Source organism: Narcine bancroftii, chromosome 1 (genome assembly GCF_036971445.1).
Source record: "Narcine bancroftii isolate sNarBan1 chromosome 1, sNarBan1.hap1, whole genome shotgun sequence".
In the NCBI taxonomy this organism is placed as follows: Eukaryota; Metazoa; Chordata; class Chondrichthyes; order Torpediniformes; family Narcinidae; genus Narcine; species Narcine bancroftii.
In genome coordinates this window covers 405,352,287-405,380,248 of record NC_091469.1, presented here as the reverse complement: position 1 = coordinate 405,380,248, position 27,962 = coordinate 405,352,287, and the positions used below count along the sequence as shown (strand labels likewise).

The 27,962-nt window shown below is 45.5% G+C and overlaps 1 protein-coding gene and 1 long non-coding RNA gene across 8 annotated transcripts in view; one reads left to right on the top strand and one right to left on the bottom strand.

The window, feature by feature from the left end:
• Window positions 1–27,962, bottom strand: part of LOC138751507 (uncharacterized) — a 98,521-nt gene that overhangs the window by 7,549 nt on the left and 63,010 nt on the right. The window contains exons 4-5 of one of the 6 annotated variants that reach the window (XR_011349999.1): window positions 21,159–21,247; window positions 2,188–2,304 (exon numbers count right to left, since the gene is read on the bottom strand). The exons of 1 other annotated variant lie outside the window; for it this stretch is intronic. This is a non-coding gene — a long non-coding RNA (uncharacterized lncRNA). Of the gene's footprint in view, window positions 1–1,118; window positions 2,305–18,250; window positions 19,060–21,158; window positions 21,248–27,739; window positions 27,852–27,962 lie in introns of those variants that run through there. 4 more of the 6 variants (XR_011349998.1, XR_011350002.1, XR_011350005.1 and 1 more) reach the window with 4 other exon arrangements.
• The window catches only part of macc1 (MET transcriptional regulator MACC1), an 81,805-nt gene continuing 56,718 nt past the window's right edge, over window positions 2,876–27,962 (top strand). For both annotated transcript variants that reach the window (XM_069913832.1, XM_069913833.1), the window contains exon 1: window positions 2,876–3,050. The gene's annotated coding sequence lies outside the window, so the exon portion shown is untranslated. The remainder of the gene's footprint in view (window positions 3,051–27,962) is intronic.

The following is a 27,962-nucleotide window of genomic DNA, read 5'->3' as shown; positions in this document are numbered from 1 at the left end:
GAAGTGGAGTTGAGGGCAGGGGGAGCTCTGGGGGAAGGGGGGGTGAAGGGCGGGATTGGCACTGGTATCCTTTATGATGCTGGTTGCCAACATTATTAGGAGCAGGGAACATTTAGAGCAGGGAGTTTCTGCTGCAATCATAAAGGGTACTGGCACGGCTGTACCTGGTGTACTGTATACAGTTCTGCTCTCTTTATGAGATAAAAGATATACTATCTTTGGAGAAGGTGCAGAGGAGATGCAACAGGTTGATTCCAGACATGAGATGGTTACTCTACGAGGAGAGTCTGAGTCACTGGAATTCATAAGAATCATCAGGGATCTTAGAGAAACATATCAAATTATGAAATGGATCGGCTCAATGTAAAAAAAAAAAGTTGTTTCCACTGATATGTAAGACTAGAACAAAGGCTCATAGCCCCAGGTTGGGGGTCTAGATTTAGGATGGTGATGAGGAGAAAAGATTTTCCCAGAAAGTAGTTAATCATGGAAGCAATAGAGACTGCCTCATTACAGGCTGAGGACCCTGTGATATCTGTCTCTGAGGATGATGTCAGAACATCATTCAAGAGGATGAATCTTCGCAAGGTGTCATAACCTGATGGCGTACCTGGCAGGGTACTGAACATCTGTTCCAACCAATTAGATCTCATTGCTGCAGTCAGAGGTTCCCACCTGCTTTAAAAGGGCATCAATCATCTCAGTGCCCAGGAAGAGTAGTGTGAGCTGCCTTAACGACTATCGCCCAGTAGCACTAACTTCTACTGTGATAAAATGCTTTGAGAGCCTGGTCATGGCCAGAATTAACACATACCTATGAAAAGGTCTAGACCCACTATGCTTCGCCTATATATCCACAGCAGATGCAATATTGCTGGCTCTCCATTCAGCTCTAGATCACCTCGAAAACACAAACACATAAACTACAGCTCAGCCTTCAATTCCATTATTGCCTCAGTGCTGGTCAAGAAGCTACATACTCTGGGCCTCTTAACCCCCCCCCCCCCACCCCTGCAACTGGATCCTTGACTTCCTCATTGGAAGACCACAGTCAATATGAATAGGAAACATGTCTCCTCCTTACTGATTATCACCTCAAGGATTCATGCTTAGTCTTCTCATTATACACCCATGATTGTATGGGCAGGCACAATTCCATTGCTATCTACAAATTTGCTGATGACATCACAGTTGTCGGCAGAATCACAAATGGCAATGAGGAAGCATACAGGAAGGAGATAGGTCCCTGAGTGGTGTCATGCCAATAACATTGTGCTCAACTTTAGCAAAACCATGGAGATAATTGTGGACTTCAGAAGGAAGTCAGCAGAACACGACCTAGTCCTCATCGAGGGCTCAGACGTGGAGAGGGTTAAGAACTTCAAATTCCTGGGTGTCAACATCTCTGACGATCTGTCCTGGAACCTCTATGTTGATGCAATCATGAAGAAGGCTCACCAGCAGCAATACTTTGTGAAGTGTCTGAGGAGATTTGGTATGTCATCGAAGACATACAAAAACTTCTACAGGTGTACTGTGTGGAGCATTCTGGCTGGTTGCATCACTGTCTGGTATGCAGGTGCCAATGCTCAGGTCAAGAAAATACTCCCAGAGGGTTGTTAAACTGGCCTGCCAAATCACAGGCACCAGACTTCACTCTATTGAGGGCATCTACAAGAGGAGTGTGTTTAAAAATAAAGCCTCAATCCTTAAAGACTCCCACCACTAAGGTTATGCTCTCTTCACTCTTCTACCATCAGGGAAAAGGTTCAGGAGCCTAAAGACCAGCACTCAGCAGCATATGGACAGCTTCTTGCCTGCTGCCATCTTCTTCCCGCTGCCATCAGATTCCTGAACGAATTGATGAACGAAAGGCACTGTCTTACTTTTTGTGAATATTTTTAATTGTTGGAAGGTGGTTTTATATGAATGTTTGCACTTTGATACTGCTGCAAAATATCAAATTTTATGACTTGTTCATGACAATAAATTCTGATTCTGTTTCGAAATATACTTAAGACAAAGGTAGATAGTTTGTCTGGTAGGGGAATTAAGGATCATGGTGAAAAGGCAGGTAGATGGAGCTGAGTCCACTGCAAGATCTTATTGAATTGTGGAACAGACTGGTCAGGCTAGATGGCCCATTCCTGATCATATTTCTTGTGTTATTTTTAATGCAGTACCCACGTTAATGTCTTCAGCGGGTGAGACGTCAGGCGCCTGTGATGGACCTGGAGAGGTCACTTCCAAATTCTTAAACAAGGAGGATATTGTGTTGGATTCCTTCAGAGACAGGAAGATCAGCTAGGATAAAAATGATAAATGCATATTTAGAACAGAGCAGGATATAGGTAGAGACAAAAGAGTCTGTCGATGCTAGAAACGCCGTGCAAATTTTTGGTCACGTTTGTGAAATGGAGGAGTTCCGGAGGATATTAATGTTGTTAAGTTTTCGAGTAATAATTATGTAGATCAGAAATCTGGACAAGAAGTGCAGCAAACATTGCTGCAACTCCAAAAACCTTGGATTTGACCCTGTATGCAGTGAAGTACGTCTGGCAGGACGTTACTCTCAAGATCAGTGTTGGAATGCCAAAATATTTTGGTTCTTTCTTTCCTGCCGATGAGAATGTACAAGGTCCTATTTCGTGCAACAGAACTCTTCGGCTCAGCAGAATTGAGACAGGCATCCTTCGGTGGTAACGTCACGAAACTTTCTCCGACGCCTCTCCCATTTCCAGGTGTGCAGTTGCGCGTGCGCAGGGCACCCTGGGCATTGCGGTTCTCCCGGGCTCCTGGCGAACCAGTGCTGCTCGCTGGAAGAGGAGCGCGGACTTCATGTTCCACAATGCATCGGGCTGAATTGCAGGTGGGCCGATGACGCGAGCGAGGTGCGGCTGGAACCTTCACCTGGAGCTGAGGGTGTTGACTGCTCCGGTGTTGGACCGAAGCGAAACTCTGCAAATCACGAGGAATTTAATTTCCCACCACGGATTGCACCTATTTGAAGTGCAGTAACAGGGGTTGGCGTTGGCAATTTCTGATGTGAGGTGAGTCTGGGGAACTAACTTTCCTCACGCTTGTCTTCTGCCATTACTGCGATTCAAGTCAGTCCACACACTTTAGAGTAGGAGGAATGATTTTCTGGTTCACATCTTCTGCAAATGTTGCACGTTTCTGGTCAAATGTGCTCAACTTGTCTCTGTGGTTGGAAATGGAATGTTTAATGGCTTCTAGATGTTCTTGTTCGAACGTGATTTCGAATTAATGACTACTGGGGGGTGGGGAATGAAGAGGTTCGTGGTGAACGTGGTCATTTCAGGTTGTTGAAACCTCACTTTCCCTGTTGGGTTGTTTTGAACTACGCTTTTGGCAACTCTCTCGAGCTTTTTCCTCCTCCCCCCCCCCCCCCCCCCCCCGCACGCGTTAAACCTATTTTGTGTTCATTTAAAGATAGGTCTCCTTCATCGCGGTTTCCCCCTTTCATTATATTGTTGGCATTTTCTGATAACACAAAAGATCGTCCAGGTCGCTGCCTGCTTCTGTAGTGAGGGTCAGTAAAATGTCATTTTCAGTTTACGATTCAAGCAAGCCTTGACTATTAAGAGAGTTTAACAGAGGTCATCAATTATGACTATTGTTTCTAGATTCGTAGATACTGGCTGACCTATTGATTAGATCATGTGGTGGGGAAACAACAGCAAATTGAGTTAAAATCTAGGTGTACGGTTTAGTTGCAATGTCGGCCAATGATTTAGATAAATCAATTTTAAAATAATTACTCTGTTTGAAGATTATGCCAAAGAGAAAATTGTGGAAACCTCAAAAGAGCGATAAAGTCCAACTTATGCACATAATTCATGATGACAGGCAAGAAAATCTGCATGTGGTGGGGTCTAGTACATTACACAAAAGAGGTGGAAAACTTGGCATCTGTAGGAAGTAAAAGTCAGTCCACGTTTTGGGCCCGAGTTGCCTTCAGGAGTGCTGAAAATCAAACACAAATTGAGATCCAAGGAGGAAACTGAAAGAAATATGCATCACAGTTAACAATATGTTTGCATTTTTGATGATTAACAATTGACGACAAAGCAAATCATAATATCAGAAGCTTTTATCTCATCCACTTTCCAAACACGTATGTTGTGTTGGGTGCTACTAGTTGCCCTGATAATACAGACAAAGACAGGGGAATGATAGCTTTTATTGCACTAGAGATTGCTGGCCTGGTTAAGGCTAGGGAAATGAGGAAAGGAAGAGGGGATTCAACCTTTATGGCCTGGGACACATGAGTGGAGTCCAGGGAGGATATCGGGCCAGCCTGTACATACAACCATATCATTACATTCACCCCCCCTCTTTTTAAATTGAAATCACCGGTAACAAAATTGAGAAGAAAAAAAATCATGGGGGGGTTGGGGAAGAAGGGGTCCTTCAGACTAGAGATTTAGTCGCACGGTCAACAACCTCCTTTTGCCAGACCTCTGAGGGGCCAGTGTCCAAATGCTGCTGCTCTGGGGGGGACCCACCGCGGGACAATCCAGGATGGGGACAGCTGGGGATGGGGTGTTGGCGGGGGACTCCCGAGGGAATGAGTGGTTCACTGCCATACTGGGGGTCGGCTCCTGGAGGTCTGGCGGAGAGAAAGGTGGCTCAGACTCCAGGACTGTACTCCTGTGCAGTGTGATCAGATATGCAGTCTGGTCCGTGGCCAGCAGGGCCAGGTCTCAGATCGGTATAGTGTCCTCATGGCCATCAGGGTATTTCAGGAACACGTATTGTGGGTTGGTGTTAATGAGGTGCACTGCTTCCACCAGTGGGTCCATCTTATGGCTCCTGACGTGCTTCCGTAGCAGGACTGGCCCTGGGATTGCCAACCATGGAGGAATGGATGAACCGTTTGCTGATCTCCTAAGGAAGGCACTGGTCATGCAGCGTGTTGTTAGTGACGGTGCTTAGCAACGGCTGGATGGCATGGAGAGCCTCAGGTAAAATGTCCTGTCAGCGGGACACTGGCATGTTCTTAGACCCGAGGGCCAGGAGCACTGCCTTCCAGGTGGTGGCATCCTCCCTTTCCACCTAGCCATTACCCCTAGGGTTATAGTTGGTGGTCCTGCTGGTGGCTATGCCTCTGGCTAGGAAGTACTGTCACAGCTCCTCACTCATGAACGAGGACCCCCGGTCACTGTGAATGTAGTTAGGGTAGCTGAACCGAGTGAAGATGCTATGCAGCGCTTTGATAACCATCGTCGAGGTCATATCCAGGCAGGGAATAGCAAAGGGGAACCTGGAGAACTCGTTTACCACTATCAGGATGTAGACGCTCCTATTGGAGGTTGGAAGGGGGCCCTTGGAATCGACGCTGAGTCGTTTGAAGGGGCGTGTGGCCTTAATGAGGTGTGCCTTTTCTGGCCGGTAGAACTGCGGTTTACACTCGCCGCAGATCTGGCAGCGTCTGGTCATGGACCAGACGTCCTCGACAAAGTATGGGAGGTTCCGACTCTTAACAAAGTGGTACAGCCTCGTGACTCCGGGGTGGCACAGATTATCATGTAGGGCCTGGAGACAGTCAAGATGCTTGCTGGCACACATCCCCCAGGATAAGGCATCTGGGGGATTGTTGAGTTTGCCCGGCTGGTACAAGATATTGTAGTTATAGGTGGATAACTCGATCCTCCACCTAAGAATCTTGTCATTCTTGATTTTACCCCGTTGTTTTGTATTAAACATGAAGGCCACTGTTCTCTGGTCGGTCAGCAGGGTAAATCTTTTGCCGGCCAGGTAGTGTCGCCAGTGGCGCACTGCCTCAAAGATTGCCTGTGCCTCCTTGACGGAGGAGTGCCGTACTTTGGGACGGTGCGGGAGAAAAACGCTACCGGCCTGCCTGCCTGGTTAAGTGTGGCAGCCAGTGCGAAGTCAGAGGTATCACTCCCCACCTGGAAGGGGATAGACTTGTCCACGACATGCATTATGGCCATTGAGGTGTCTCCTCGGATCTGATGAAACGCAGCCTGGGCTTTGCCAATATTGGGAAGGTTGTGGACTTAATCAGGGGGTGGGCTTTATCGGCGTAGTTGGGCATCCATTGTGTGTAGTAAGAAAACAGCTTCAGGCACCTCTTCAGAGCCTTCATGATGTTTGGGACTGGGAGCTCCATGAGTGGTTATATGCAGTCAGGGTCCGGGGCAATGACACCATGTGCCACGACACATCCAAGGAGGGCCAGGCGATCTGTATTAAACACGCACTTGTCCTTGTTGTACGTCAAGTTGAGGGACTTGGCCATACGCAAGAACTTAGTGAGGTTAGCGTCATGGTCCTGCTGGTCGTGGCTGCAGATGGTGACATTATTGGATGAGGGAACGTTGTTGTCAGTTTGTGCTCCTCCACCATCTGGTCCATAACCCTCTGAAAAGCAGCAACACCGTTAATCACACCAAAAGGCACCCACAGGAAGTGGAATAGTTGTCCGTCAACCTCGAATCCCGTGTAGATTCGATCGCTCGGACGGGGGGAGTTGATGATAAGTCGATTTGAGGTCAATGGTCGAAAAAACTCTGTATTGCCGACCTTATTGACCAAATCGGCTATCAGGGGTAGCGGGTACGCGTCCACCTGGGTGAAGCAGTTGACGGTTTGACTATAGTCGATCACCATCCGGGGCTTGCCCGCCCCTCTGACCTGCACACTCCAGGGACTGGTGCTAGGGGCTATGATCCCCTCAGCTAGGAGTTGCTGAACCTCAGCCTGGATGAGCTGTATATCCTCTGTGCTACGGTGCCTACTCTTGGTGGCGATCGTTTTGCAGTCCGGGGTGAGGTTCGCGAATAATGATGGAGGGGGCCAGCCTCAGGGTTGTGAGACTGCAGGACGGTGCCGGAGACTGGGTGGCTGGGGTTGGGGAGTGGTGTCCGAGAGCTGGGGGTTGTCGACGGTCAGCGGCGGTTGTGGGCCCCTGAACGCCATTGTCACACTCCTGAACTGACTCTGGAAGTCAAGGCCCAGGAGATCAGCGCACAGAACTAGGGCATAATCAACAAGACAAAATCATTGAAACAATCCCGCGCACCATTAAAGATGCTACACAGTACCCCTAGATACGAGTTTGTTGGTCCTTCACTGGCATTGATACTGATCTGGTTATTGCCCTGATGGAAAGGGAAAGTCTACAGACCAGGTCGGGATGGACAATGCTTTTGGTACTGCTGCTGTCAAAGAGGCAGTTCGTCTTGTGCCCATTCACCTCGAACTGCATCATGGAGTTTGAGATCACGTGGGGGCTGGCTTGATCCAGGGTGAATGATGCCAATGCAGGCATCTCGTTCTCGTCGTCGTCCACAAGATGGTGACCTCCATGTTGACCACGTTACCCTCGTCGGAAAAGAAGGAGGAAATAGAGTCGTGGCGCGTGGCAGTGATGTCATCATAGGGATAGGCCATGGCGTAGAGGTTGGGAGAAACTAAGATGGCGCCCCCCCCCTTACGGCGCACGCGGTCGACACCGGAAGGTTCTCAGGCACACACATCGCGCTGCTCCTGGACAGAGTTCTGGACCTGCAGACCTTCTGGTAATGGCCCTTCTTCCTGCAACCCGAGGAGATGGCTCCTTTTGTGGGGCATAGGTGTCTCAAGTGCCTAGCCTGCCCGCAGAAGTTGCATTGTGGCAATACTGGCGTTTCTGCAATAGCGGTTGGGTTGGTAACCCCGACGCTGAGTCCCAGGACGGTGGCCCTCGTGGTGGAACGTACGCAGTAGGCCTGCTTCTGCCCACGATCAACATAGTGTGGCGCTGGGTTGAGTCTAGAGTCCTGACCAGGTTAATTGCCTTTTTTAGCGGGAGTTGATCCTCTTCAAGGAGGAGATATAGTCCGACCTCAAACACAGGCGTCCTGGATCAGGTCTTCCACGCACTGGATCAACGATATCGTGGCCGAGTGGTTCCCCACACAGTCTTTTCCCAGTGTGACCAAGGATTGGATGAACTCCTCAGCGGACTCACCAGGCTGTTGCTTTCTGGACGCCAGCAGGTAATGGGAGTAAACTTCGTTCACCCTTGGCTTGTACAGCGTCCGTAGTTCAGCCATGGCCTTGATGAAGGTCGTGCTGCTCTGGATGGCTTGGTAGGCCCTCTGGCTGACATGTGCCTGTGGGATCTTCAATTTCTTTCCATCGGAAATGACCACTTCAGCGGTGGCGTCGAGGAAATTATTAAAGCAGTTTACCCACTGTTCGAAGAGTTCAGATGCACCCGGGACTTGGGGGTCAACTTTTAGCCATTCAGGGCACAGCAAATTCTCCATTACCAGAGACGTTCTAAAATCTAGTGTAATAAATTGTTGGGCGCTACCAGTTGCCCCAATGATACAAAGACTGAGGGGAATGATAGGTTTTATTACACTAGAGATTGCTGGCCCAGGTTAAGGCTAGGGAAATGAGGAAAGGAAGAGGGGATTCGACCTTTATGGCCTGGGAGACATGGGTGGAGTCCAGGGAGGAGTCTAGGAGAGGATGTCATCGGGAGGGCGGGCCAGCCTGTACATACAACCATATCATTACATGTTCCCAATCATGAAATTAGTCAAAATGAAAAAAGGGTATTTGGAAACTACAATCAAATGTGTCCCTGGAGGAACATAAAGATTACAGGAAAGATCTCAAGCAGGGCATTAGGAAGGCCAAAGGGGTCATGAAATATCCTTGGATGAGAGCGAATCTTAAGGCAATTTGCATGCATTTAAAAACAAGAGAATGTGAGAGGATAGGATCACTCAAGGAAAAAGAAGGGAATTTGTGCTTGGAATAGGAGGAAATGGGTGAGGTACAAAATTAAACATTGATATTTTCCAAGGAGAAGGTCGTGATAGGGAGTATAATGTGGAGAATACTGATTTGTTGGGTGTTTTGATGTCAAGCAAGAGGTGGCATTGTCAAGCAAGAGGTGGCATTGGGGCTTTTGTGAAAGATTACAGTGGATAAGGACATGGAACCTGATGGGATATATTTTAGGTTATTGAAAGAGGCAAGTGAAAAGATTGATCGGCCTTGACAAATATCTTTGCAACATCACTAACAAACAAGGTCCTAGAGGAATGGTGAGTTGCTAATTTTGTACTTGGTTTTCTGAATTATCCTCATTTCCCTTCTTGAACTATGTTGGTAATCAGTGGTGAGATAACTATTGGAAAGGATAGTCGGGGATGAGATTTGTGCACATTTGGCTTTTGATAGGCAAGTTGCGTTTTCTCAATTTGAATTTTTATTGAGGAAATGACAAAGGTCTTTAATCGTGGCTGCATAATTGAGAGGATGTAGGTGCATGGAATCTATGGTGAATTGATAGTTTGGATACAGAATTGGCTATCCAAAAGATTGGAAGCCTGTAACTGGTGGTGTACTGCAGAGATTAATGTTAGGATCCCTGTTTATGATTCAAGTAAATAGCGGAAGAAAAAAAAAGTTAGTAAGTTTGCAGTTGGCACTAAGATTGTGATCAGTGCAGAGAGATATCAAATAATGCAACAGGATTTGGATCTATTTCAGATGTAGTGGAGAAATAGCAGCTGAAGTTTAATTTTGGCAAGATTGAGGTGTTGAATTTTGGGAGGTCAAATGTAAGGGGAATGTATAGTCAATTGATCTGCAAAGGGATCAATCATTGAAAGTGGCCATTCATTGCAGATGGAATGTTTGCCTGCATTGTACTCAATGCCCTGCTCAATAGTAAGGAAGTAATGTTACAGCTGTATAAAATTTTGGTTAGGCTGCACTTGAAATATTGTGTGCATTTCTGGTCTCCACAGTGAAGGAAGGATGTGGAGGCTTTGCAAAGATTACAGGAGGTTTCCCGGGATGTTGTCTGGTTTGCAGGGTATGAGTTATAGGGAGAGGTTGGACAAACTTGGGTTGTTTTCTCTGATGTGTACAAGGCTGAGGTGTGACCTGATATAACTTCAAAATCATGAGAAGCTTTGATAGGGTGGGCAGATGAAATATTTTCTCCACACTAAAAATGTCACCCACCAGAGACCACTTGTTTAAGATAAGAACATTTTAGGGAGATGTGCAGGGCATTTTTTATATGCAGGTTGGTGGGTCCCTGAAATGAGTTGCCAGGGGTAGTGATGAAAGTAGATAAAATAGTAATATTAAGAGGCTTTTAGATACATGAAGATGGGGGGATAGCTATCAAATACTAGTGTGCAGAGTGCGTCGAAAGAACCAAAGACTTGTTGATCCAAACCAAGGCTTTTGTTAACTAAAAGACTGGAGCATATCACAAGTAGGTTGACCAGTCCAGAATGACCTGGTCTGGCTAGGAGCAATCCTTTAAGACCTGCCAGTAGGTGTGGCTACACTCTCAGCCAATCATAGTCACCCTACACTACCATCTGTACATATGTACATATACACATTGGTGATAGAATCTGTACTATCACATTCACCCCTTCTTTGAGAACTGACCCTGGGGTAGATGGAGGTTAGGGGATGTACCAGTCAGGGGGCCTTACCATCCGGCGTGACCGCCGTAGTGCTGGGATTGGGGTCACTGGAGTCGTGGTGCCGGCAGGTCCATAGGGTGTGGCCACTGCTTCGCTCAATTCCCCAAAGCCATTGTCGACAGTCTGGCCTGACCTGCTGGCGTGGTGCTGGTCCCTCTGTTCAAGCACATGACCTGGGGGAGAAGGAATAGGGGGAGGTGGGGTTAAAGGCACTGCTGCGCCTGATCCGGCTTGGGCTAGGTCCCTTACCAAGACTGTGTCCTCCTGCCTGTCCAGGTACTCAACGTCAGCATAATGCGAGTTCGCATGGAGCAGAGTCACTCAGTCAACCAAGGGGTCGTTCTTTGAGTACTGGACGTGGCGTCGTAAGAGGACCGGACCGGGAACCATGAGCCATGCCAGTATGGTCGTTCCCGATTTGGATTTCCTCGGGAAAGAGAACATCCTTTCATGGGGGGGTGGCATTGGTCGCGGTGCATAGGAGGGAGTGGATGAAGTGTAGGACACTAGTGAGCACGTCCTGCCAGCAAGAGGTGGGGAGACCTTTGGACCGGAGGGCAAGCGTAACCGCTTTCCAGACGGTGGCATTCTCTCTTTTGACTTGCCCATTACCGCGTGGGTTATAGCTAGTGGTCCTGCTTGAAGCAATACCATGCTCCAGAAGATACTGCCGCAGCTCTGCGCTCATAAACATGGATCCCCGTCACTGTGGATGTAACTGGGGTACCCGAAGATGGCGAAGATGCTGTGCAGGAACTCTATGACTGAGGAGGCAGTCATGTCTGAGCAGACACAGCAAACGGGAAGCGGGAGTACTCATCGATGGCTGTAAGGATGTAGGTGTTATGGTTGGTCAACGGTAGGGGCCCCTTGAAGTCGACGGTGAGATGCTCAAAGGGGCAGGTGGCTTTGATCATGTGGGTGTTCTCTGGACAGAAGAAGTGGGGCTTGCACTCAGTGCACACCGGGAAGGCTTGGGTCCTGGAGCAAATCTCCTCAATCGTGAAGGGCAGGTTGTGAGCTTTGACAAAGTGCGCGTACCTAGTGACCCCTGGATGACAGAGCTCCTCGTGGAGTCTCTGCAGCCTGTCCAGTTGTATGTTGCCGCAAGTCCCCCTGGAGAGTGCATCTGGCGGGTCGTTGAGTTTACCAGGCCGACGTCAAAATTAAAGTTGGGGACCTCGATTCTCCACCTGGTGATTTTGTCATTCTTGATCTTACCTCGCTGGGTATTGCTAAGCATGAAGGAGACCGCGCGTTGGTCGGTCAGCAGTGTAAAGCGCCTGCCAGAGAGGTAGTGTCTCCAATGGTGTACTGCTTCGACTATGGCCTGGGCCTCCTTCTCGACTGAAGAGTGTCGACTCTCAGGACCCTGGAGGGTTCTGGCTAAGAAGGCTACTGGCCGGCCGGCCTGGATCAAAGTGGATGCCAGTGCAAAGTCGGACACATCACTCTTGAATTGGAATGGAATGAACTCATCGATGGTGTGCAGTGTTGCAGCAGCGATGCCTGATTTGATGCGGTCGAAGGCCGCTCTGGCTTCGGTTGACAGGGTGAAGGAGGTGGTTTTGATGAGTGGCCGTGCCTTGTCGGCATAGTAAGAGAAAAAGCCCAGGCAGCGTCTCTGAGTGCCTTCTGGGTGATGCATGCGGTCAGGGTACGGCATGACCACCCCATTCTCCACCATACCACCTAGGAATTGTGAGCCGAGTGGTCCAGAAGACACACTTGTTGAAATTGTAGGACAAGTTCAGCAGAATTGCAGTCTGAAAAAATTTCTCAAGGTTGGCACAATGATCCTGCGTGTCATGGCTGCAGATGGTGACATTGTCCAGATACGGGAAAGTAGCAGTCAGCCCATTCTAATCCACCATCTGGTCCATTTCCTGCTGGAAGACCGCGATGCCATTTGTGACCCCAAAGGTTACCCTGAGGAATTGATACAGCCGCCCATTCGCTTTGAAGGCCATGAAAGGTTGGTCTTCTCGGCAGATCAGGAGCTGATGACAGGCTGAACGTAAGTCAATGGTGGAAAATACACTGTATTGGGTGATCTGATTTATCACATCCGTGATCCGTGGAAGAGGGTATGCATCCAGAAGCCTGAAGTGGTTGATTGTCTGGCTGTAGTCAACCGCCATCCGCAGCTTCCTCCCGTTTTTAACAACCACCACCTGGGCCCTCCAGGGACTCGAGCTAGGTTTGATAATGCCCTCGTCCAGCAGTCTGCGCACCTCGCTTGTGATAAATTTCCTGTGTTCATAACTATATTGCTGGCTTTTGGTGGCCACAGGCTTCCAGCCAGGGGTGAGGTCTGCGAAAATCGCTGGCGGAGCAACTCGGAGGGTGGAGAGACTACAGGTGAGGTCCCGGGGGGGCGGGTGGCTTGGGCTGCTGCTGGCAGGAGGCTTCTGGGGTGGAGTGGTTACAGACAGAGAGTGGAGCGTGAGGCCCCCCAAAATGCAGGGAAACGGTTTGAAACTGGCAGTGAAAATCCAGTCCCAGCAGTGCAGGGGCACACAATTGGGGAAGGACTAATAGTTTGAAGTCTGTGAATGTGATGCCCTGGACTTTCAAGGTCGCCATGCAATACCCCTTTATCCCAGTCGAGTGCGATCTGGTCGCCAATGAAATTCTCTGTGCAGTGCAGTCCGCAACGGTGGGCCAGGTCTGGGCGGATAAATCTGTCAGTTGACCCCAAGTCAAATAAGTAATTGGTATAGTGTCCATGCACTTTAATCAGTTCCATTGCTTTTGTGAGGGGATGGGGGAAGTCCTGGTCGAGGGTTACTGATGCAGAGTCTTGTAATGGGGAGAGTGGAGTCCTGCGTGATGACGTCACGCAACGTGTGCATGAAGAGACAGCATCGAGGAGTTGGTATGGCTGCCTGCAGCCTGCTGAGGGTGTTGGCCAGCCAATGGTAAGTGTTGGGGGTCGCTGCTTGCTGTGGGGCGGTCGGCGACGGCGGATCCCTGGTCGGCAGCGTCGGGTCCCCAATCGGCAGCATTGGTGGGTACCGGGTCGGTAGCATCTGTCGTGTCAGCATATCCCCAGTCGGCAGCATCGGTGTGTACCGTGTCGGTAGCGTCGGTCACAGTTGCGGGTACCTGGTCAGTTGCCTTGGTGGTAGCGGGTCCCTGGTCGGCAGCGGCGGTGGCCGTCGAGGTTGGGGCTGGGGCCTGGTCGGATGTTGCTTTGTGAGGTAGGGTGAACGTCATTGTGGCAAGGGTGGGTTGTACCTTCCATGCTCGGCATCTGCCCCGTGACGTCAGGCGCTGCCGCGCAGTGGAGTCCTCAATCTCATTGGACAAGAGCTCTGAGGAAGAAGTGTTTGAAATGGAGGGTGGCGATTGGGCTTCACACGAGGCACTGTGTTTGACGGTGGCCATTTTGGAGTGACAGACTACAGCCAAAGTGGCCATTTTTAAGGCACATCTGGCACCTGGCTTTTCTCGCCGGGCACTGGGACCTGCTGTGCTTGTTGTTCCCGCAGAAATAACACTTTGGGGTTGCATCGGGCAGTGTAGCGGCAGTAGTAGGGTAGAGGGACGGCATCCTACTCACATCAGAGTGTGGGGTCCAGCCCCGAGAGTACATGTCCATACTTAAGACTGCAGCCTCCATCGTCTCTGCAATCCAGATCACGTTCTCTAGGTTTTCTCCCCCGTGCTCTAGCAGGCACTGCCTCACCTCATTCGATCGAACCCCGGCCACATAGGCATCCTGAATGAGATCGTCTGTGGTCTCCGCAGCAGTTCTGTCTGTGCAGGCACAGTCCCTGCCCATTGCCCTTAGTGCCTGGATATAAGTTCTTCAGGACTCACCGGGCTGTTGCCTCCTTGTAGCAAGTTTATACCGAGCATAGACCCTGTTCACCAGTCGCTCATAGAGCTCTTTCAGCACCTTCATGGCTGCGGCGTGAGTGGTCTAGTCCTGGACACTCTCGGAGACACCATAGTCATCAATATTAGTACTCGATGGCTGTCCTCTATCACGGCAGGGTCAGAGAGCTGTAAGTATGTTTCGAAGCATCTCACCCAGTGCTTAAAGTCATTCGAGGCTATAGCTGACTGTGGGTTGACGTCGATGCGTTTCAGCCATAGCATACGCTCCATCCCTTCAAAACCTTTTAGTTAATAAAATTGTAGAGCGGGTCGAAAGCACCAAAGACTTGTTGATCCAAACCAAGGCTTTTATTAACTAAAAGACTGGAGCATACCACAAGTAGGTCGACCAGTCCAGAATGACCTGGTCTGGCTAGGAGCAATCCTTTATGACCTGCCAGTGGGTGTGGCTACACTCTCAGCCAATCACAGTCATCCTACTCTACGATCTGTACATATACACATTGGTGATAGAATCTGTACTGTCACAGCTAGTAGCAGAGATTGATTTGGATATCATGTTTGGCAGAGATATGAAGGCTGAAGGGTTTTTTCCTGTTCTGAACTATTCTATTTTATAAGCTACAGGAACTTGTTCAGTTATCTTTAATTTGTGAAGGTTTTTGTCTCCCCATATTTCAGATCCCTCAAATTTTTTGGAAGATGACCTTTTTTCTACCTAGTGTTTCTACCATCAACTTGAGTATGTGATGCATAGTTACTAAAGACTTTTACATAGCTGTTTCGTTCTGGGGTATTTGTGGCTTTTTTATGCTATGCCTGGTGTCTAAAAAGCACTGACATGGAATGGTGGGGTAAAGTCATTCCCAGGTTTTTTTCTGACAGCAGATGTAGTGGAATGCTGTCAGTGTGAAAAGGCAATCAGGGACCAACTTGATTCAGGATGCATATGTGTACCCTATTTTTTTTGTTGAGTGCATTGTCTAGTTAGCATTTAAAACTTGGACAAAACATGCAGGTTGGATGACAGGAAAAATCTTAATACAATTGTCCCACTCCCTTCCGGTGGCTCACAACTGTACAATAAATAACTCAGAAACTCAATAACCATCAATAACTCAGACTGATACTCAGTAGATGGTGTGGTGAAGAAGGCATTTGGAATGTTGGCCTTCATAAATCGGAGTATTGAATTCAAGAGTAGGGAGGTTGTGATGAAATTGTACAAGGCATTGGTGAGGCCAAATTTGGAGTACTGTGGACAGTTTTGGTCACCAAATTATAGGAAAGATATAAACAAAACAGAGAGAGTGCAGAGAAGGTTCACAAGAATGTTGACAGGATTTCAGGGTCTGAGTTAAAGGGAAAGGTTGTACAGACTGGGGCTTTTTTCTCTGGACCGTAGAAGATTGAGAGGGGACTTGATAGAGGTGTTTAAGATTTTAAAAGGGACAGACAGAGTAAATGTGGATAGGCTTTTTCAATTAAGAAAGGTGGAGATTCAAACTAGAGGACATGGTTTAAGATTGAAGGGGGAAAATTATAAGGGGAACATGAGGGGAAATTTCTTTACGCAGAGGGTGGTGGGGATGTGGAATGAGCTTCCGGCAGATGTGGTCGAGGCGGGATCATTGGTTACATTTAAGGAAAGACTGGATCGTTACATGGATAGGAGGGGACTAGAGGGGTATGGACCGGGTGCTGGTCATTGGGACTAGGAGGGTGGGGATTTGCTACGGCATGGACTAGTAGGGCCGAACTGGCCTGTTCTGTGCTGTAAGTGGTTATATGGAAGTTGAACAAACTGATGTGCTTTTGTTCTAAAGCTAATAAAAGCCTATCCATACTGCTTGACTATTCTGCACTGGGAAGGGGGCTGTGGAACATTCTGGAGTCTGTGGAAGGAGCCACAGGCAGAGTCATCCAATGGGTGTGCCCAAACAAACATGTACAGTGGCTTCCCACAAGGTAAAAGGCAGAATCAATCTGGCTGACAGTGAGTAGTTCACTAGGGAATACCTGACTGGCAATCACTTGGGGTTTAACCCATATCGGATGTCTATGCATGCTCCCATAAATGCAGAAGTCTGAAATGAGCTGGTAGTGAAATAGTGATGCATCCCCTGTTATACTCACTGTTTCATTAGGTGTGTGAAGCATTGATGGGAGGAGAATGATGAATTATGTACCTATAAATTAAATAATTTATGGTCTTGTCAGGACAGATGTGAGGTGCCTGTTGGCCTTTCAAAATAGGGCTTGATTATTCATGAATAAGATAAAAAGTATGTATCAAAGTGTATTGGATCTGGAACTCTAAAGAAGGAGGTGTGAATTCTCAGTTACTGAATGTATTCAAGACCTTCAGATATTAAGGGAGAGGAGATTAGAGTTGGGGAGTGATCCCACCACTCAGTTGTCCCCAGGTTTCTCTCATCACCTTGTGCTGTGAGCAAGCTGGTCTATGGATTTGTCCTCTGTTTCAACTGTCTGAAACCCACTGCCCCACTTCTTTCCCCACCCACAGACAGCCCACTATCAGCCCCAACGATAGATAGCAGTGATTAGTAAGGGATTACTTAAGGTGGTATGTGAGTGGAAAGAAAAAGTTTGAAATCCACTGCAATAGATCAATATTTGTAGTTTTCCCCGCTCTTTTATAAATTGTGTGTTCTTTCCCATGCTCTTTTATAAATTGTGTGTGTTCTTTCCCATGCTCTTTTATAAATTGTGTGTTCTTTCCCATGCTCTTTTATAAATTGTGTGTGTTCTTTCCCATGCTCTTTTATAAATTGTGTGCATGTTTTATTCCCGCTATGATTTTATCATTCTCTTCTATTAATAAAAGTAATGTTTGATTTCAAACCCTTGTGTCCAATCTAGTCTCTCTCGAACCTGACACTTTCTCATCACACCAATGACTAGTGTGGGGACCGACAGCTCCGCCACCAGCCTCCAATGATAGATGGTGGTGATCCTCGTGAGCCATGATGGTCACAGTTGGTGTTACTCACCATTAGCACCCTAATTTCAACTTTGTATATAAAACAGAGGGAAGGTTTCTGAGCCTTTTTTTGGGGGAAAAATACTGGGTCTAACATGCCATCAAATACAGTATGTTATACATGACACTAGGCATCGACGCTGTTGAATTATACTTCCCACCTCTTTTTCTCCAGGAATGTTGGCTTACTCTGTAAAAAGACAGAAGACCTGGTATTATGCTGGCTTTGTTCAATTCAGTGTAAATGACCAAAGGCAGCTTAATACCAGGTCTTCTGTCTTCTTTACAGCAGTATCACAGGCTGTGTGTGTGTTTTGTGTGTGTGTTTTGTGTGTGTTTTGTGTGTGTTTTGTGTGTGTTTTGTGTGTGTTTTGTGTGTGTTTTGTGTGTGTGTTTTGTGTGTGTGTTTTGTGTGTGTGTTTTGTGTGTGTGTTTTGTGTGTGTGTTTTGTGTGTGTGTTTTGTGTGTGTGCTTTGTGTGTGTGCTTTGTGTGTGTGCTTTGTGTGTGTGCTTTGTGTGTGTGCTTTGTGTGTGTGCTTTGTGTGTGTGTTTTGTGTGTGTGTGTTTTGTGTGTGTGTGTTTTGTGTGTGTGTGGTGTGTGTGTGTGGTGTGTGTGGTGTGTGTGTGTGGTGTGTGTGTGGTGTGTGTGTGTGGTGTGTGTGTGGGGTGTGTGTGTGGGGTGTGTGTGTGGGGTGTGTGTGTGGGGTGTGTGTGTGGGGTGTGTGTGTGGGGTGTGTGTGTGGGGTGTGTGTGTGGGGTGTGTGTGTGGGGTGTGTGTGTGGGGTGTGTGTGTGGGGTGTGTGTGTGTGGTGTGTGTGTGTGGTGTGTGTTGTGTGTGTGTGGGGTGTGTGTGTGGGGTGTGTGTGTGGGGTGTGTGGTGTGGGGTGTGTGGTGTGGGGTGTGTGGTGTGGGGTGTGTGGTGTGGGGTGTGTGGTGTGGGGTGTGTGTGGTGTGTGTGTGTGGTGTGTGTGTGTGGTGTGTGTGTGTGGTGTGTGTGTGTGTTTTGGGGGTGTGTGTGGGGAGTGTGTGGGGGGTGTGTGTTGGGTGTGTTGGGTGTGTGTGGTGTGTGTGTGTGTTTTGTACCAGGTTCATCGTTATAATTTTACATCCCTGCCAATGTCCTTGCAACTTTTCTTTCCACCAATATCATATTGTTCCTATATTGCAGTAATTCGTTCAAGGCAACTTGGCTAGTTTTTAAAAAATATTATTCTAGCATGATTTCCCTGCTCTTGCATTCCATATTTTGGCCAATAAAAAGTCTCTAACTACTTTGGTCACCTCTCCTCCAATCTTTGGAGATCTGTGAACTTGTATGCCATATTATTCATCATACACTACCTTGCTATATTTGCTTTCCCTAAATGCATGCCTTCATATTTGATTTTCTGTTTGCCACTTTTGTGCACATCTAATTAGTGTATTGATGTGCTCTGACTGTTGTAACTTTCCATCTCACTGCTTTTTTTGGGAAACATTTAGCTTGAGACTATGGGCAGATTTTGGGTTGACAAATGAATGATTATGTCCAGAAATGAGATCTTTAAATATTCTCCTTTCTTCCTCTGGCTCAGCTATGATTTGTGTAGATGTTGGTGGTAGCAGTATTTTCCTGAAGATGAATTTGTCAATTACAGATCAAGCTGTTGTGTCTGGACATTCCTTGCAGTACTTCACGTGTTATTTCTGTGGGTCATTTGTCTTTTGGTGCTGAAATACAAATAGCAAAATGGGATGTTGTATTTGGACACTGTTATTGGGTACTTAAAAATGTATTTCATTAACCAGAACAAAAAAAAATCCAAGATTTTTGGAACTGAAGTCACAGAAATATGAAGTCAAAGAAATTTAAAGGAATTTGTGAAATAAAGCTGGATTTTAATAGAACACTTGTTTCCTATTAATAATAATGGGCTAAAAGCTGTCGAAGTTCTCCACATGCACTCACTTAATTTTTTTTATTTATATTCAGAAAACTGACCTTATTGTTTAAGATGCATTTAACAAGTTCCTGACCACGTTTTATTTTTGTAATGTAGACTGTAGATAGCCTAGAAAAGCCCCAAAGTCTTCAGTCACATTGTAAAATCACAAATAATTATAAATTTTGTGGTTTATTATTTTCATTGTTTTTAGTGAATTTTAACTGTTTCTATTTGGCTTGCATGATTTTATAGTTATTTTGTGAGAGAAACACTAATATCTAAAGTTTGTAATGATTTATGGAAGGATAGAAAGTGTATATTTCTGTGGGCCGAAGTGAGGGAAGTTTACTGATTGGGCAGTGTTTAATCCATTTGTAACTGGACCACATGAAATGCTCCAGATTGGCACACAACAACATTTATATAACCACTTACAGCACAGAACAGGCCAGTTCGCCCCTACTAGTCCATTTGTAACAAATTCCCACCCTCCTAGTCCCACTGACCAGCACCCGGTCCTTACCCCTCCAGTCCTCTCCTCTCCATGTAACTATCCAGTCTATCCTTAAAGGTAACCAATGACCCCGCCTCAACCACGTCTGCCGGAAGCTCATTCATTTAATGTATATTTCTGCATACAAGTTGACTGGCATTTGTCGACCCCCCCCCCCACCACACATTTTTCAGCCTAATTTTAAGGGTTTCATGGTATATCCAGTGTATAAGTCAAACCCCACCCCCCCCCAACTTTTGAGGTGGTCTGGGCCTCCCAGGATCAACCCAATTTTTTTTTAAAAACGCCCCAATAAAGCTGAAAATTAAGTACTTTAAAAAAAAACAGCCAACCAGACAGCAACGGTGACAGCCCATGGAACTGGAGTGCCGACATTGTGCTCCCAGCGGGAGCAGGAACTTTGGCATAGCAGGTAAGAGTGGCAACAGCGATCTTGGGGCCCCAGGTAGGAGCAGTTATGGCAGTGCTGAATTGATGTCAGTCTGGTTTTTTCAGTGAATTTAAATTCTCGAAAGTATATCCGGTGTATAAGTTGACCCCCTCTTGATTAAATTTTTTTAGAGTTTCACAACTTGACTTGTACGCCAAAATATATGGTAGACATGGTCAAATAAATAGCTAGTATATTTTCCACAAAAATACCAGAAAAAGACGACCTCTAACAAGTGTCCAAGCACCATGCTTGATGGAAAAAGGCACAATTGCTCATGAATCGCCTACCATGAAACATATGGCCATCAGTCCTGACTAGAAATGTGACAGAATCTGCCAACTATTTATCATAGTACAGTGATATCTGACTTTGCTCCTGTTAATTTGTCATGAATTTTCTACATCTCCCTTCTACAAAAAGACACTGGCATTTTAATTCTACTTTACTTTCAGATAATGAACTTTTGAAATTTATGGAGGAGCAGATAATTTTTTTTAAACACAAATTCCTCTTCAACTATTTCTAGTTTGATTGTAAAGGTTCCGTTATTGTCACGCGATACTACATTTAGAATGTAATATACATGAAATTCTTTAACTTTTGTCTACTGGAAGGCAGACAGAGAGAGTCACCACTTTGTCCAGTACTGCTCACAGAGTACTTCAATTTCCTAGGTGGTCTCCCAGGCTTGAGTATTCTTAGCTTCCCAGATCAGACAATCTCAGGCATATTCAGGCTGAGATTTGGACACTTTGAATGCTTATCTTAGAGACAAATTATTTCTTACACTGCTAATATAAAGAAGACTAATAAAGAAAAATTAGATTTGTTTCATCAAATTAAACAAATAGATCAACAATATGTGCATGTTAAAGATCTGGAATTGTATAAAAGGAGAGTTGAACTTAAAACTAAATTTGATCTTCTTTCATCTTACCTCATTGAATATAAACTTCCAAAAGTCAGTTTTGTGTTCATGGTGAAAAATCTGGCAAGCTCTTGGCCAATCAATTGAAGGGAATTGTGCTAAGAGACAAATGACTAAGATCAGGATGGATGATGGTAATATTACCACAGACCATTCTAAAATAAATGATGCATTCAGAGATTTCTTTCTTGGCTCTATTATGGTTGTGCCCTGGTATGGAAAAATATATGTTTTTCAAACATTATTGGTAATTTTCAATTTAAAATTAGAACCAAATCCCTTAGGTGCTCTGGAACTCTGGAGAAGACTATGTTTTATTAACTCCAATTAAATGTTGCATTTTATTTTTTACTTCGTTGCTGGGCCAGACGTGCTATTTTGATTACGTAGGAAGATTCATGTACAGTGGCTAAGGGATGTAATGTCCTTTATAAATTTGGAAAAAAAATTAGATATGCAATAAATGATTAAAATATTAGATCCCAAATATTATGGGGCCCATTCATGGACTATTACCATAATCTCAATGTTCAGTGTTAATACAGAATTTTAGCACTGTGTTGCCCCACTTCAGAATGAGTTACTTTGTTTCGTCAACATTAACTTTCGACCTTGTTTTGGGTCAGGGGTTTGGAAAAATAATATTTATTATGTCCATTTTTTATTATTGTGGCTGTGCTTTGGGAATTCGTATGTATGATTATTCTTCCAGTGCTTTTCTTTGTTTATTTTTCTGTAGCACATTCCATTAATTGTATAGTACAATTTATTATAACTGAAAAATTGATAAAAATATTTTTAAAAAGAGAGAAGGGTAAAATACTGTTCAATTACCTCTGAGTGTAATAAGATTCAAAAGGCTCACTACCATCTAAACAAAGCACCCCACATGATCAGCAGCCATAAACTAAATGTTCAGTTTATCTCTTCCCAACATAATGTGGCTTCCATTACTTACCCAGGCCACTTTGGTGCAACTTTTAAAAAGTGCTAACTACCTCTTAGAGGGGAAGGGCTGCAGGCATATTGAATACTTGCCCCTGGGAGCGGTGATGGCGGTTATCCGGCTTGCAGGCTTCCATGACATCGAGGTGGACTGAGTGGAAAGTGCAAGTGATGACTAATTGTTTGCCCTTCACATCCACCAGCAGGCCGTGCGCACTGAGTAAGTCGGCCATATAGTGCAGTACCCACTGAGGCCAGCACCAACCTCCAGCAGAACTTGTCTTTCCCAATCTGGATCTGTACCCTGAGGGTGCCGAAGGTTTTGATGGCAGAACCGTTGGCTGTCTGCATGATGGGACCCCGTGCTTTGGTGCGGGTCTAGAGTGCGGTCGGGGATAAAACAGTTAGTTCCGTTCCAGTGTCCACCAGGAAACGCCGGCCGGTGGACTTATTGGTAATATGCAGGAGGCTGTTCGCGTGCCCAGCCGCCGCAGCTATCAACAGCGGTTGGCCATATTGTTTCCCTGAAAGGTACAGGGCTGCCTGCACTTACGAGCTTGGGCCCCCCAGCGTTGGTGGTAGAAGCACCAGGTGGGGTGGTGCTCCTCCAGCTTGTGCTTGGGGGAGGGCTGTGACTGGCTGGTTCCTGGACCTTGTTTTCCTTTTTGGTTCTCTAGAGGGTGTCTGCTCAGGCCACGACTCACCGTGGGTCAGCGAAGTCTTTGTCCACCAGCAGGAGCTGAATGTCTTCGGTCATCTGCTCCAAGAAGATCTGGCAGAACTAGAAGCAGGGCCTGTGATCCTCTGCCTGCGCCAGTATCTCATCCATCAGGGCTGATGGTGTTCTGTCTCCTAGCCTGTCTAGATGTAGGAGTCTGGAGGCACGCTGTTGTGGGGAGAGGTTGAATGTGCCCAGAAGAAGGTTTTTGAGGGCAGGGTATTTCCCCTCAGCCGGCAGGTTGTGGATGAGGTCGTCCACCCTTGCCGCAGTCTCCTCGTTGAGCACACTCACGACGTGGTAAAACATCGTGGCGTCTGAATAATGTTCCTGAGGCGAAACTGCCCCTCTGCCTGCCTGAACCACATATGTGGGTGATGGGTCCAGAAGGGGGACAGTTTAATGGCGAGAGTGTTGATCTCTGTGGGATCCATGCTGGGAGACCAGAAAAACGTCTGGGCTCGTTGGGGTCACCAATATAGCAGCAGCTACGATGGAAGAGACTCACAGCCACCACGTTGGAGGTTCTCAACGACCGTTTATTTCAAATCCCGCATGCCCCTTTAAGGGCAGCGTGAGCTCTGCCCCCGCGTGGGTGGTGACGTCATAACATCTGCCTGAGGCGTGTACTAGCTAAAGCCACGAGGCAAGGAGGTCCCTTGACGGTACCATCTTCTCATGGCTGCCCCGCCATGCAGTGGTACAAGCGGGGCCGGTTTGCCATGAGTATGTGCGCCGCCACAACACTGCCTTTTGTAGATGTCTGGTGCCTGTGATATCGCAGGCCAAATTAACAACCCTCTGGAATATTTTTTTGTCCTGAATGTTGGCACCTCCATACCATATGGTGATGCAACCAGCCAGAATGCTTTTCACAGTACACCTGTAGAAGTTTTTTGAGAGTCTTCTGTGACATACCGAATATCACTAAACACCTGGAAAAGTATAGCTGCCTTCATGATTGTATCAACATGGAGGCTTTAGGACAGATCCTTGGAGATGTTGACACCCAGGAATTTGAAATTCTTGACCCTCTCCACTACTGAGCCCTCGACATGGACTGGGTTGTGTTTCACCAAGTTCCTTCTGAAGTCCACAATCATCTCCTTGGTTTGCTAACGTCGAGTGCAATGTTGTTGGCATGAAACCACTCGGTGAGCTGATCTATCTCCCTCCTGGACGCTTCCTCATTGCTGTTTGTGATTCTGCCGACAACTGAGGTGTCATCTGAAAATTTGTAAAGGATTGGAAATGTGCTTGGCCACACAGTCACGGGTGTATAATGAATAGAGCAGTGAGCTAAGCACACATCCTTGAAGTGCGCCTGTGTTGATAATCGGTGAGGAGATGTTTCCAATTAGTAATGACAGTGGTCTTCTGATGAGGAAGACTAGGAACCATTTGCAGAAGTCCAGAGTTTGTAGCTTCATGACCATCACTAAGAGAATAATGGTGTTGAAGCTTGATTTTTCAACAGGAACAAATATCCTTTCCACATTCAGCATGTCAAGACCCCTCAGAAAATTATACATTTCTATGAAACCCTCTATCTTTCTAATCTCCAAAATTCAACAGACTTTTGAAAATGTCCTGTCTTGCTGAATTATTCTACTTTTGTACTTTGTTTTTCTGATTCTTTTTGTTCAGTCAGACGGTCAAGGCCACTACCTGTTTTAAAAAAAAATGGTGGTGTTGCTGGAGCAGCTGTTGTGTAGATCTGGGGGAGCGAGGGACAGCCCTGCTCTGCAGGGTCTAACTGCCTAGTCCAAAAAAGCCCTTGGGTGCTGAGACTTTGATTTGTCAGAGCTTTGCAACTGGAGGTAGGGGACAGGAAGGGAGGTAAGAGAAGGAGCAGTGGCATTGATAATCAGGGATGGTATTACAAATGCAAAAAAAAAGTGAAAGAATAGTTTTCCGAGTTATTGTGGGTGGAGGCCAGAAACAAGAAGGGATCGATCACTCTATTTGGAGTGTTTGATTTGCCCCTGATCCACTGAGAAACAGATCAATCAGAAGATTTGGATAGCATGATTGGACAATGCTTTTACAGCACCAGTGATCAGGACTGAGGTTTGAGTCCCGCGTTGTATGTAAGGAATTTGTACACTCTCTCTTTGTGGGTTTTCCCCAGGGACTCTGATTTCATACCACTGTTTGAAATGTACCGTGGGTGTAGGTTAATTGGATGTAAATTGGGCAGTATGAACGCGAGGGCCGACGGCCTGTTATTATGCTGTTTGTCTAAATTTATAAATTTGAATTTAAAAAAAATACAAAATTTTGTTAAGATTTCAACTTCCCCAATATTGACTGGCATCTCCTTGGTGTAAAGTGATCTATCCACAGAAACAGTTCACCTACTTGCTGATCAGAATTCTGTCTATATCTGCCTTAAAATATATTACCAGGATTCTGTTTCCCTTGCCTTTTAAAGAAGAGTGTTTCAGAGATGCCTAACATTCTGAGAGAAAATATTTTTGGTTTATAAGTCTTAAATATGATTGTCTAGTTCAAGCTCCTTATACAAGCAGAACAGTCCTCCCTGCATCCACCCTGTCAAGATACCTCATGATCATACAAGTATCAATCATGTCATAATGTTTTTAGCAATTGTGACTAACATTTTCCTCGTGATGGATGTTAAGCTGACTTATCTTGTACAGTACAGCTCTGATTATCTGAAATGCTGGGACCAGGCCTAATGTCAGATACACATTTTTCAGAGAACTGGTAATTTAAAAAAAAACAGCCCAGTAGCAACTGCAAATCACTTGTATTGATGCTTAAACCACAAGAAACAACAAGGGAAGGCCTTTTAAGCATTAAAATAATGCTTTTAATTCTCAACAAAAAAAAAATAATGCGTGTGGCTGATTCCCCAACATGACCCAGCCGCCACTGTTGATTCCTGGGCCAGTGGAACACTCACCAATGGGCTCATGTCTCCCTGGTAACTGGAGCTCCCAAACCCAATGCCTGAGTCCCGACTCTGAATCCTGCCCTAGGCCTACTGCACACGCACATTGGGGAGCCCAGTGTGAGTTAGTAGGTTGAGGGGAGGCCTTGATGCCTAGTGTGCTGAGTTCCCTGTTCCTGCCTGGGAGGCTGCTCTCCTTGATGATAGATACCAGGACAAGGAATTCTTCTGACCGCTTGCGACGAGGAGACAGTGGCATGCAGTTTGAGAGGGTGAGTTGGAGAGAAAGTCAATATGGGAAGGTAAAGTAGAAATGAAAAGAGAGAGAGGAGGGAGTCACCTGAAATGGCAACAATTGTCATTCTAATTTCATGTCAAGTGAATTTTTTTTCAACCTATGAGGTCATTTTGGCTCTGGAAGAATTTTGGATAAATGAGGATTTTGGATAATCGGATTTGTACTTTACTCTTTTTGTCCCCCCACCCATTTTGAATTAACATTTACTGCTTTCTACTCTAATGGTATTTTCTCCAAATGTAAGGAATTATGGAAAATTTATATTAACTGTCTTATTAGTCATTTCTTTTAAAACTGTTGGACAACATGCATCAAGATCTTGCATCTTGTCATTCAAGAGCTCCACTAATTTGTTTAGTAGTTTTCCTGACTTCTGTCTAGTTTTTTTATCTCTAATTATTTTTCTGATGTGTATCCTCTGGCAAAAGTGATGTCAAATATCTGTTTGCTTGATCAGCCATCTTTTCATTATTAATTGCTTGTATTTACATTCACATTTTTCCTGAATCATTTATAAACTCCCACCTGAATTTTTTTCTTGCTGCTAGCTGTTTTTTTTCTCTCACTCATCTTCACTCACTACTTGTTTTTGTATGTACACTTGTTTGCTTTCATGTTAGCCTTAACATTTTCATATTACCATGGTAATGTAGTAACCTCGCAGCTCCTAAAATTCCATTTTCTATGTGGAAATTTGAGGTTTTTTCAAAATAGTTATCAGTGACTTGGAATCAAGTCCAAGTCATTAATAGGAACTATGCACTCTTGTTGGAATTTATTTCGGTATTTTGAAAAGACTGTTGTAATTTTTTTTTCTTCTGCTTCTTGATTAAGCGTTCCCTTAAACAAATTTGTTACTTTATTTAGCTAGCTGTGATTTAGTGCCTTAATATTTCTTCATGTTTTTAAAACTAGTCCTTTGATCATTCCCCTCATTAAAATGAATACAAAATTTGGTCCGATCATTGCTTGTGAGGGAATGATTTTCTGCCTCTCTGAGCATATCTCTAGTTGTCTCTGGAATGTTTTTCAAGAAATTGCACTCTCCTTCCCCACTTAAAAAAAACATGAACCCCACAACAAGTCTACCTGTGTTATGATTTTTTTCCTATTTGTGTAGATTAAAATCCCATTCAAACATTTCTATGATTTTATTTGTTCCCTCATGTTCTCACATGCTTTTTAAATACTTTTCCAGTTTCTTCTGGCACTTTCAGTTAAACATACATCTATTCTTCTCAAACATATTCTTATACTCTTATAAAGCTTTATCTGATAGGTTTATAATGCTTGTCATTCATAGCAGAATAAAAGTTGTCAGTTCAATTTCACCTGCCACATGCCTGCCAATTCAACTAGTTTCTCTGCAGTCACATTGAAGCTTACTACTATCATTCTTTTAGTCATTGTGCTTCCTTGTTTTGTGTGGCCTGCTGATTTAAGCGATTGTTTTAAAATGTGCACATCATTGACTTGGTTTCAAGCTATAGATGTTTCTGAATAAAATCTGTGTCCTCCATGAAATGCAAAAAAAAAAAAAAAATTATTGTACATCTCACAGGCTCTTCATAAAGCCCTGGACCATCTGGACAGCAAAGATTCTGTTGACTATAGTTCATCATTCAGCACCATTAGTTTCACAAAACTAATTAGCATACTCCAAGAGTAAGCCTCAGTACCCCATTATATAATTGGATCCTGCATTTCCTCACCTCCAGACCACAATCGATGAGGATTGGTAAGAAGATCTCCATACACCTATAACTGGGTGGCTCGGTTTGACAACACCATCTCCAAATGTGCTGACGATACCACAGTAGTGGGCTGTATTAAAAAGGGACAATGAGTCAACATACAGGAAGGAGATTGAAAGCTTGCTGAATGGTGTGCTAATAACTTTGTACTCGATGTCACCAAAACCAAGGAGCTGATTGT